The sequence below is a fragment of the Triticum dicoccoides genome, chromosome 3A, assembly GCF_002162155.2.
Source record: "Triticum dicoccoides isolate Atlit2015 ecotype Zavitan chromosome 3A, WEW_v2.0, whole genome shotgun sequence".
Taxonomy (NCBI): Eukaryota; Viridiplantae; Streptophyta; class Magnoliopsida; order Poales; family Poaceae; genus Triticum; species Triticum dicoccoides.
The window spans coordinates 183,072,235-183,083,690 of record NC_041384.1 but is presented as its reverse complement, the minus strand read 5'-3'; positions in this window follow the sequence as shown (position 1 = coordinate 183,083,690).

Below are 11,456 nucleotides of genomic sequence, written 5' to 3'. Positions count from 1 at the left end.
GGAAGTAGGGTATTACCTTCATCAAGAGGGCCCGAACCTGGGTAAACATCGTCTCCCCCACTGATAAGTCTCCGCCGTATCTATAATTTTTTATTGTTCCATGCCAATATTATACAACTTTCATATACTTTTGGCAACTTTTTATACTATTTTTTGGGACTAACATATTGATCCAGTGCACAGTGCCAGTTCCTATTTGTTGCATGTTTTTTGTTTCATAGAAAATCCATATCAAACGGAGTCCAAACGTGATAAAAACGGACGGAGATTATTTTTGCAATATATGTGAAATATGGGAAGAAAATCAACGCGAGACGGTGCCCGAGGGAGCCACGAGGCAGGGGGCGCGCCCCACCCCCTGGGCACGCCCCTGACCCTCGTGGGCCCTCGTAAGGCAGTTGCTGCTCTTCTTTGGCCGCAAGAAAGCTAATTTTCGGAAGAAAAAAAATCGGATCGAAGGTTTCAATCCAATTGGAGTTACGGATCTCCGGATATATAAGAAACGGTGAAAGGGAAGAATCCCAGAACGCAGAAACAGAGAGAGACAGAGAGACAGATCCAATCTTGGAGGGGCTCTCACCCCTCCCATGCCATGGAGGCCATGGACCAGAGGGGAAACCCATCTCCCATCTAGGGAGAAGGTCAAGGAAGAAGAATAAGGAGGGGGGCTCTCTCTCCCTCGCTTCCGGCGGCGCCGGAACACCGCCGGGGGCCATCTTCATCACCACAATCTACACCAACACCTCCGCCATCTTCGCCAACCTCTCCATCACCTTCCCCCCTCTATCTACAGCGGTCCACTCTCCCGCAACCCGCTGTGCCCTCTACTTGAACATGGTGGTTTATGCTTCATATTATTATCCAATGATGTGTTGCCATCCTATGATGTCTGAGTAGATTTTCGTTGTCCTATCGATGGTCGATGAATTGCTATGATTGATTTAATTTGCTTGTGGTTATGTTGTTGTCCTTTGGTGCCCATCATATGAGTGCGCGCGTGGAGCACACCATAGGGTTAGTTGTATGTTTATAGGACTATGTATTGGAGGGCAAGAGTGACAGAAACTTCAACCTAGCATAGAAATTGATGCATACGGGATTGAAGGGGGACCAATATATCTTAATGCTATGGTTGGGTTTTACCTTAATGAACGTTAGTAGTTGCGGATGCTTGCTAATAGTTCCAATCATAAGTGCATAGAATTCCAAGTCAGGGATGACATGCTAGCAGTGGCCTCTCCCACATAAAACTTGATATCGGTCTAGTAAGGTAGTCAATTGCTAAGGGATAATTTCGCAACTCCTACCACCATTTTTTCACACTCGCTATACTAACTTTATTGTTTCTTTATCTAAACATCCCCTACTTTTTATTTACGCACTCTTTATTATCTTGCAAACCTATCCAAAAACACCTACAAAGTACTTCTTGTTTCATACTTGTTCTAGGTAAAGAGAATGTCAAGCATGCGTAGAGTTGTATCGGTGGTCGATAGAACTTGAGGGAATATTTGTTCTACCTTTATCTCCTCATTGGGTTCGACACTCTTACTTATTGAAAGAGGCTACAATTGATTCCCTACACTTGTGGGTTATCAAGACCTTTTTCTGGTGCCGTTGCCGGGGAGCAATAGCGTGGGGTGAATATTCTCGTGTGTGCTTATTTGCTTTATCACTAAGTAATTTTTATTTGATGTTCTTAGTTGTTCTCTATCTTTAGTTATGGATGGAACCTCCTAAAACCCTCGATGGAGATGGGGAACCTCCTAAAACCCTCGATGCTCATTATGTGAAAGGTATTATGTACTACTTTGATAATCCTGAGAAAACCCCATTCAATTATGTTAGGGGAGACACGTTGGATCAACGTGAATACTTTAGGTATTATTGCTTGACTCAAAAAGGGAAACTATTATGGGATCAAATTCATATGTTGCATTGGTATGCTCGGCAACTTTGTTTGAGATATGATTATACTTATTGCTCTAGGATGAAGGCTCCACACCTTCCCTTTTCATGCAAATTTAATGATGATAAAACCTTGGCTTCTTATGCTAATGGTATATATGATTACTATGATGTGGAACAAATAGAAGAATTCGTTGCTTTTATGGGTGCTTATGAAATTGAATCTTTGTTTAAAGAGTTTGAAATTTTTAATGATTCAGTTTATAGACCTGAAAACTTAGCTATCCTTAAATATTTCTATGAGAATTATGAACTCAATTCCGATATTGATGACTTTATTGAGAGAGTCTCCGCTGTCTAAGAAGAGACTAATATTTTGCAGGAGTCTATGGAAGAACAAATTAATGACATTGTGAGCTCATTGGATGAAAAAGATGAGGAGGAGAGCGAAGAACAAAAGGAGGAAGAGCGGATTGATCACCTGTGTCCACCGTCTAATGAGAGTAACTCTTCAACTCATACATTGTTTAATTTCCCTTCGTGCTTACCGAAGGATGAATGCTATGATGATTGTTATGATCCTATTGATTCTCTTGAAATATCCCTTTTTGATGATGCTTGCTATGCTTGTGGCCAAGATGCCAATATGAATTATGATTATGGAGATGAACTTGCTACAGTTCCTTATGTTAAACATGAAATTTTTGCTATTGCACCCATGCATGATAGTCCTGTTATCTTTTTGAATTCTCCTGACTACACTATATCGGAGAAGTTTGCCCTTATTAAGGATTATATTGATGGGTTGTGTTTTACTATTACACAGGATGATTTTGATAGATATAATATGCATGTGCTTGCTGCTCCTACTTGCAATTATTATGAGAGAGGAACTACATCTCCGCCTCTCTATGTTTCCAACATGATAAAATTGCAAGAAACTGCTTATGCTGTGTATTGGCCTTTATTTGATGTGCATGAATTGTTCTCGTATGACATGCCGATGCATAGAAAGAGAGTTAGACTTCATCATTACTTGATATATGTTGCTTTGTGCTCACTACTAAATGCCAAATCATTGCTAATTCAAATTGGCTTTGATATACCTTGGGATCCGGGTGGATCCATTACATGAGCACTATATGCCTTGATTAATGGCTTTAAAGAAAGCGCTGCCAGGGAGACAACCTGGAAGTTTTAGAGAGTCATTTATTTCTGTTGAGTGCTTTCATATAGTTTAAAAAAATTAAAGAGGGGAACCCAAAACTTTTTCAAAAAGGAAAGTGAAAGTTAGTGAGACAAGCATTGTTGAAGTGGGGGAGCTCCTTGAACTTTGTTCATGCTTATGGAAACTTTGTGAATCTTGATTACAGAAACTTTTCAAAAAAAATTATCCCCTTGAACAATTCCATTCTATTATAAAAATAATGTGCCAAGGTTTGCCTTTAGGATGTTTTAGATGCTTGTTGGTTTGTACGGTGCAGGACAGAAACTATGGCTGTAGTGCGTGATTTTACATTTTTTGCTAGAACATCAAACGGTTCTGAAATTTTTTTCAATGTCTTTATATGCAAATTGTTTATTTTTCCAAATTTTGGTAGAATTGTTTGAGTACCAGAGGTATGGTGAATGTTCATATCATTACAGACTGTTCTGTTTTAGACAGATTCTGTTTTTGATGCATAGTTTGCTTGCTTTGATGAAACTATCGATTTATATCAGTGGATTAAGACATGGAAAAGTTATATTACAGTAGCTATAATGCAAAAACAAAGTAAGAATTGGTTTTAAACAGTACTTAGAGTAGTGATTTTCTTTATTATACTAACGGATCTTACCGAGTCTTCTGTTGAGTTTTGTGTGGATGAAGTGTCGAAGATCGAGGAGGTCTCGATGTGAGAAGAAGGAAGAGAGGCAAGAGATCAAGATTGGGGATGCCCGAGGCACCCCAAGTAAATATTCAAGGAGAATCAAGCGTCTAAGCTTGGGGATGCCCCGGAAGGCATCCCATCTTTCTTCAACAAATATTGGTATGTTTTCGGATTCATCTCTTTCATGCGATATGTGCAATCTTGGAGCGTCTTTTGCATTTAGTTTTAATTTTTATTTTATGCACCATGCTGGTATGAGATAGTCCTTGGTTGACTTATAGAATGCTCATTGCACTTCACTTATATCTTTTGAGTATTGCTTTATAGAATGCTTCATGTGCTTCGCTTATATCATTTGAAGTTTGGATTGACTGTTTCTCTTCACATAGAAAACCGCCATTTGTAGAATGCTCTTTTGCTCCACTTATATTTGTTAGAGCGTGGGCATATCTTTCGTAGAAAGAATTAAACTCCCTTGCTTCACTTATATCTATTTAGAGATATGACAGGAATTGGTCATTCACATGGTTAGTCATAAAATCCTACATTAAACTTGTAGATCGCTGAATATGATATGTTTGATTCCTTGCAATAGTTTTGCGATATAAAGGTGGTGATATTAGAGTCGTGCTAGTTGAGTAATTGTGAAATTTAGAAATACTTGTGCTGAGGTTTGCAAGTCCAGTAGCATGCATGTATGGTGAACCGTTATGTAACAAAGTTGGAGCATGAGGTGTTTATTGATTGTCTTCCTTATGAGTGGCGGTCGGGGACGAGCGATTGTCTTTTCCTACCAATATACCCCCTAGGGGCATGCATAGTAGTACTTTGCTTCGAGGGCTAATAAACTTTTGCAATAAGTATATGAGTTCTTTATGACTAATGTGAGTCCATGGATTATACGCACTCTCACCCTTCCATCATTGCTAGCCTCTTCGGTACCGTGCATTGCCCTTTCTTACCTCGAGAGTTGGTGCAAACTTTGTCGGTGCATCCAAACCCCGTGATACGAAATGCTCTATCACACATAAACCTCCTTATATCTTCCTCAAGACAACCACTATACCTACCTATCGTGGCATTTCCATAGCCATTCCAAGATATATTGACATGCAACTTCCATCATCATCATATACATGACTTGAGCATTTATTGTCATATTGCTTTGCATGATCGTAAGATAGCTAGCATGATGTTTTCATGGCTTGTCCGTTTTTTGATGTCGTTGCTATGCTAGATCATTGCACATCCCGGTACACCGCCGGAGGCATTCATATAGAGTCATATCTTTGTTCTAGTATCGAGTTGTAATATTGAGTTGTAAGTAAATAAAAGTGTGATGATCATCATTATTAGAGCATTGCCCCATGAAAAAAAGAGGCCAAAGAAGCCTAAATAAAAAAGGGGGCCGAAGAAGCCCGCAAAAAGGGAAAAGGGGCAATGTTACTATCCTTTTACCACACTTGTGCTTCAAAGTAGCACCATGTTCTTCATATAGAGAGTCTCTTGAGTTATCACTTTTATAAACTAGTGGGAATTTTCATTATAGAACTTGGCTTGTATATTCTGATGACGGGCTTCCTCAAATGCCCTAGGTCTTCATGAACAAGCAAGTTGGATGCACACCCACTTAGTTTCAGTTTGAGCTTTCATACACTTATAGCTCTTAGTGCAGTCGTTGCATGGCAATCCCTACTCCTCGCATTGACATCAATTGATGGGCATCTCCATAGCCCGTTGATTAGCCGCGTCGATGTGAGACTTTCTCCCTTTTTTTCTTCTCCACACAAACCTCCATCATCATATTCTATTCCACCTATAGGGCTATGTCCATGGCTTGCGCTCATGTATTGCGTGAGGGTTGAAAAGGCTGAAGCGCGTTAAAAAGTATGAACAAATTGCTCGGCTTGTCATCGGGGTTGTGCATGATTTGAATGCTTTGTGTGGTGAAGATGGAGCATAGCCAGACTATATGATTTTGTAGGGATGAGCTTTCTTTGGCTATGTTATTTTGATAAGACATAATTGCTTGGTTAGTATTGCTTAAAGTATTATTGTCTTAATGTCAAATGATAGACTATTGCTTTGAATCACTCGTGTCTTAATATTCACGCCATGATTAGATTACATGATCAAGATTATGCTAGCTAGCATTCCACATCAAAAAATATCTTTTTTATCATTTACCTACTCGGGGACGAGAAGTAATTAAGCTTGGGGATGCTGATACGTCTCCGTCGTATCTATAATTTTTGATTGTTCCATGCCAATATTATACAACTTTCATATACTTTTGGCAATTTTTTATTCTATTTTTAGGGACTAACATATTGATCCAGTGCCCAGTGCCAGTTCGTGTTTGTTGCATGTTTTTTGTTTCGCAGAAAATCCATATCAAACGGAGTCCAAACGGGATAAAAACGGACGGAGATTATTTTTGGAATATATGTGAAATATGGGAAGAAAATCAATGTGATACGGTGCCCGAGGGAGCCACGAGGCAGGGGGCGCCCCACCCCCTGGGCGCGCCTGTCGGTGTCAAAACCGGCGGATCTTGGGTAGGGGGTCCCGAACTGTGCGTCTAGGCCGGATGGTAATAGGAGGCAAGGGACACGAAGTTTTACCCAGGTTCGGGCCCTCTTGATGGAGGTAAAACCCTACGTCCTGCTTGATTAATATTGATGATATGGGTGGTACAAGAGTAGATCTACCACGAGATCGGAGAGGCTAAACCCTAGAAGCTAGCCTATGGTATGATTGTTGTTCTTTATGTTGTCCTATGGACTAAAACCCTCCGGTTTATATAAACACCGGAGAGGGTTAGGGTTACACAAAGTCGGTTACAATGGTAGGAGATCTACATATCCGTATCGCCAAGCTTGCCTTCCACGCCAAGGAAAGTCCCTTCCGGACACGGGACGAAGTCTTCAATCTTGTATCTTCATAGTCCAGGAGTCCGGCTGAAGGTATAGTCCGGCTATCCGGACACCCCCTAATCCAGGACTCCCTCAGTAGCCCCTGAACCAGGCTTCAATGACGACGAGTCTGGCGCACAGATTGTCTTTGGCATTGCAAGGCGGGTTCCTCCTCCAAGTACTTCATAGAAGATTTTGAACACAAAGATAGTGTCTGACTCTGCAAGATAAGTTTCCACATATTGCCATAGAGAGAATAATATTTACACAAATCTAATCTGCTGACATATTCCATAGTGTGACGCACCACGGCCAAGCCTTTATTCGAAGCATTTTATTATGCCACCTCAGCGTGTCATGCGAGGCAGTTTCCTTGGCATGTCTCGTCGAAGCAGAGATCATGTCCCCTTATTCCGGGATTCTCATCAATACGGGCGTGGGTAACCCAACCGCTTCTAGGACTCCTAGACTATAGGCAAGTCCAAACGGCCATGGAGAGGACGCTTGATATTCACCCTCTTTATAAAGGGACAAGGCTTTTACTTTTTTCCCTCCCGTGCTCAATCGAATCCTTCCCCCACCTCAAGCTCAAACACCCAAAGTTCAGGTCAGGTGCTCCGAACCTTCAATCATGTCCGGATCTAGCTTCAAGGCCGATGGGTGCCTTCCTCCGTCACGGAAGAAGACATCAAAAAGTTGAGGGAGGCCAGATATCTGACCGCCGAGGTTTTGCATCAGCTGCCTACCCGAGGGCAGGCCGTCCCCTCCCCCGAACCCAACGATAACATCGTGTTCGTCTCCCACTTCCTCCGAGGTCTAGGCCTTGCTCTGGATCCTTTCGTCAGGGGTTTGATGTTTTATTACGGGCTAGATTTCCATGATCTAGCTCTGGACTCCTTTCTTCATATCACGACCTTTATTTTCGTGTGTGAGGCCTTCCTCCGGGTTACCCCTCACTTTGGCCTGTGGCTCAAGACCTTTGAAGTAAAGCCGAAGATGATCGAGGGGCAACATGCAGCGTGTGGAGGTGCCTCAATATGCAAGATGACGGGAGCTCCATGGCCCAAAGGTTCCATTCCAGAGGTGTCTGAATTGTGGCAACAGGAGTGGTTCTACATCACAGCTCCTAGAAGTGCCAAGTGGGCGGCCGCCCCTGTTTTCCGCTCGGGCCCTCCACCATAGCTGATGTCATGGATCAGCAGAGGTCTGAGCTGGGGTCCAGCCACGGACGTGCCTATACTGCAAAGCCGCATTCGAGATCTCTTCAATGGAGATTTTAGTTTGGTTGCGGTAATACAAGTTATGCTGGTTCGTCAAGTCCAGCCTTGCAAACGCCGGCCCCTCCACTTGTGGGAGTTCAATCCCGAGGGACCACGCGTCATTCAAAATTACCTCGGCCTGACGCACAAGGAGATGTACTAGTCATTCTTCGGACCTTAGGTAGAGTGTCCGGAAATCATCGAGGACGTGGGCCTGAGCAGTAACCGCGCCGCCGAACAGGTAAGGAATCTTCCGGTCGAACATACTATCTCTCATTTGTTACGAAGTTATTTCTGAGAGTTTGCTTTTTGACCAGGACTGGCTAACAAAGGCGAAGTTGATTCGGTGTTCGTCCCCCCTCCCTGAGGGTTTGGACAATCCGGTATTGGAAAAGATGCTCCAGGTCGCACCTTGCCCGGAGCCCTTGAAGGAAGATACTTGGGAGGATAATACGGGCAGACGCGGGCCCCAACGCTGCCCACTCTAACCAAGGGAGCGAGCGTCCCCATGAAGGAAGACGACCGGAGGAGGAAAAGGACTGCGCCCGGGGATTCGGAAGCCGAAGCTTCCAAACGGGAGAAGTCTCCCACAGAGGGTCCTACCTTGGGGGGTGCCTTTGCCGCACAAAGTCCGTGGGGGGATCAATTCTCCAGCGAGTCATAAGTGACCCGAAATACTTTAATAGTACATGTATGCCATCTTTTTCTTCTGAGAAAATAACCACCGCATATATCTTTGCAGTTCGGGCCTTAGCCCCTCTCAAATGAGCTCGTCTTCGGGGATCTTCTTCAAGAGATGATGGAGAGCGAAACGCCTCCTCCGGACTCCTCCGCTCCGGAAGCGGGTGACCCCAAAGTGTCGTCGCGGAGGGCCTCTCCGAGTCCGGTGAGGCCATAAGATAATCACATTGACCCCCGAAGCTCCCAGTGTCTGGCTCCCGAAGAGAGCGGACAAAAGAGTCCGGCACCGACTGGTGTGCGATCGGATGTTCTAGGGAGTTGGTGGGGCAAGCAGCCATCTCAGATGAACACCGTGTGCTGATGAATACGATGATGGAGAGAATCTTGTCCGCCGAAAGCGGATTGCATGAAGCTTTTATGAGTCTACTGACAGGCTTTGAGGTATGTAAAATAACGTATGATAGTCCTGCACATGCTAAGTGTGCCCTGTGTAGATAGTAGCCCCTGAGACTCTGGTTGTCATCGGAAACGACGACGAACAGAGGATCATATTCCCAGGTAATAACCATACTGCCTCTATGTGCAGGTGATGGAAGCTCCGGTAGCTAGCCGGACTAGCGAGTTTGCCCATTTAAAACGGCAGTTGGATGCGGCAGACGCCGACATCGAGCTTGTTAACAAAAGGCTTGATGAGGCACAGGGTAAGTGTCATTATCTGGTAAATGCCACATGGTAAGAGCAGCATGATGCCAATATCTTTAATATGTTGTGACTGCAGATGGAGCTGCCACTATTGAAGCCTTGCGGGCAGAACTTGCCCGAGCCAAAGAACAAGCGAGGTTTGGTAATGCGGCTGCTTTGAAGGTGGCCGAAGAGTTGAAAGCCGAGAAGGCCGTGCATGGCGAGAGCCGAGATAAGATGGCCAAGATGGCCACAGAATTAAAAGCCGCCGCCGACCATTGCCGGGTTCTTGAAAAGGAAAACCTAGCGAAGGCATCGGACCTTGAGAAGGCTGCTGCGACGAGAAAAGACATCCGCTCTGCTATGAGGGCGAAGAAGGAGGAGCTACGGGAAGCCGGGGATATTGTGGCTGGGAAATCGTTTATGTTGCGGAGGAAGTTCGGAGATCCATGGTATGCCTCTCTGGATCGGCTGTGGAGTTCGGAGGATGTGTATATGGATTTGGCGGCGAGCGCTGCCGATGCGGCCAAGTACTTCCAGGGTCAGACGGACCATGAAGTGGACCAGCTGTTTTGGACACAATTCCATTCTCCCGAGCGGCCTCTTTCATTGACTGACCAATTAACTGAATGGGCCGAACTGAATAGGTTGTCCGGACTCGCCATGAGGTCTGTTGTGGATCAGCTATGGCTGGAAAGGCCAAAACCGAACAACTATTTCAGCTTGGTGCAGCAGTTCCTTGACGCGGTGCCGCGCATTAATGCGATGAAGAGGTCGGCGTGCATAGAGGGCTCACGGATGGCCTTTGCCCGTGTTAAAGCATACTGGGCGGAGATGGATGCTACCACTGTTGCAGCGCGGGATTTGGCCATAGGCCGAATGGCTGCTGAGCACTACTTTGAAGAAGTTCTTGAGGGTGCTCCTTTGATAGAGACCCAGTGCTCAGAAAATATTATGTTTGAGTGACATGTAATCTCATTGTAAGCGAAATGCTTTTATAATTTTTTATAAGGCTATTTTTATACTTTTGCCTGAAAGTAATATGATGCCTCCTAGGCGGCCGTTTATGTATACATGTGTATAACCTGAAAGATTGCAGCTGTCGGCTTCAACCCCCATGCATATAATGCGAAGGTGCTTGCAAAAAACATGCGTTCACACTTAACCCAACGTCTTGGTCCTATTAAGGAGGTGATAGCGGAGCGAGCGAGGCAACCGGACTATAATGCTTTAGCACTTTCACTTAGCCATAGGAGTTTGACAGTGGGGCTACTAGATAGCCCCTGGTGGCTCCGCACTCTCCTGATCCCGTGGTGCGTACATGCCTGGCCGAAAAATGGCCCTTCGTTAAGGCAGAGGAATTCTAACATTCCAACAGGTCATCGAGTGGTTGACTAGTCTCACGCTATATCATGACAGTCAATTTTCGGCTTTCTCTACTGAGGTGCTCGTCCGGATGAACCAGGGCACAATCGCAGTAGTTCTCCTGGTGCTACCTTAGCCGGTAAAGCGGAACATAAGGCACCAAAACACAGGAGCCGGGCAAACCCAACATTTGACCAAAGACAATGATTTAGAGCTGATGCATATAGGGCCAAACTCGCGACGCCGAACACTCCCTAAGGTATTCGGTCTTTGTGGTATAAACCGGGCCTAAATAATGGCCTTTGTAAGAAGCCCCTTGTGTCCAGGTACGTGCATTGTTCTAGCATGGCCACATGCCAAGACGTCAGCATCCTACTCAACGGTGGGTATGTATCAACAAGAGACAGTAAAAAAGGTTTATGCAGGGTCTTAATCTAAAAAGAATCCTTGGAGCGGGTCCCTGCTGCACGTCTGCGCCTGTGTCTCCGTTGTGCCGTATCCTGGACGGGTGTAGCACGATGATCGTCTGTAAAAGAGAGGAATTTAGTTGAAAAAGTTGTCGTGCGAAAAGATAGTTTTTAAATAAACCATGTATAATTCAAGATGAGAAGAAATTGCCACTTGCCTGCGCGCGTTGAGCCCCTTGTATTGACAAATAGGGGTGTGACCATTTATTCGGTATAAATAGCGGCGCCGGACTTGATTAGTTGTGTCTGAGGTCTTGACGACCTATTGGATGTTTTCGCTGGTCCGGGCGCCTTTAGTGTGCGACTGCC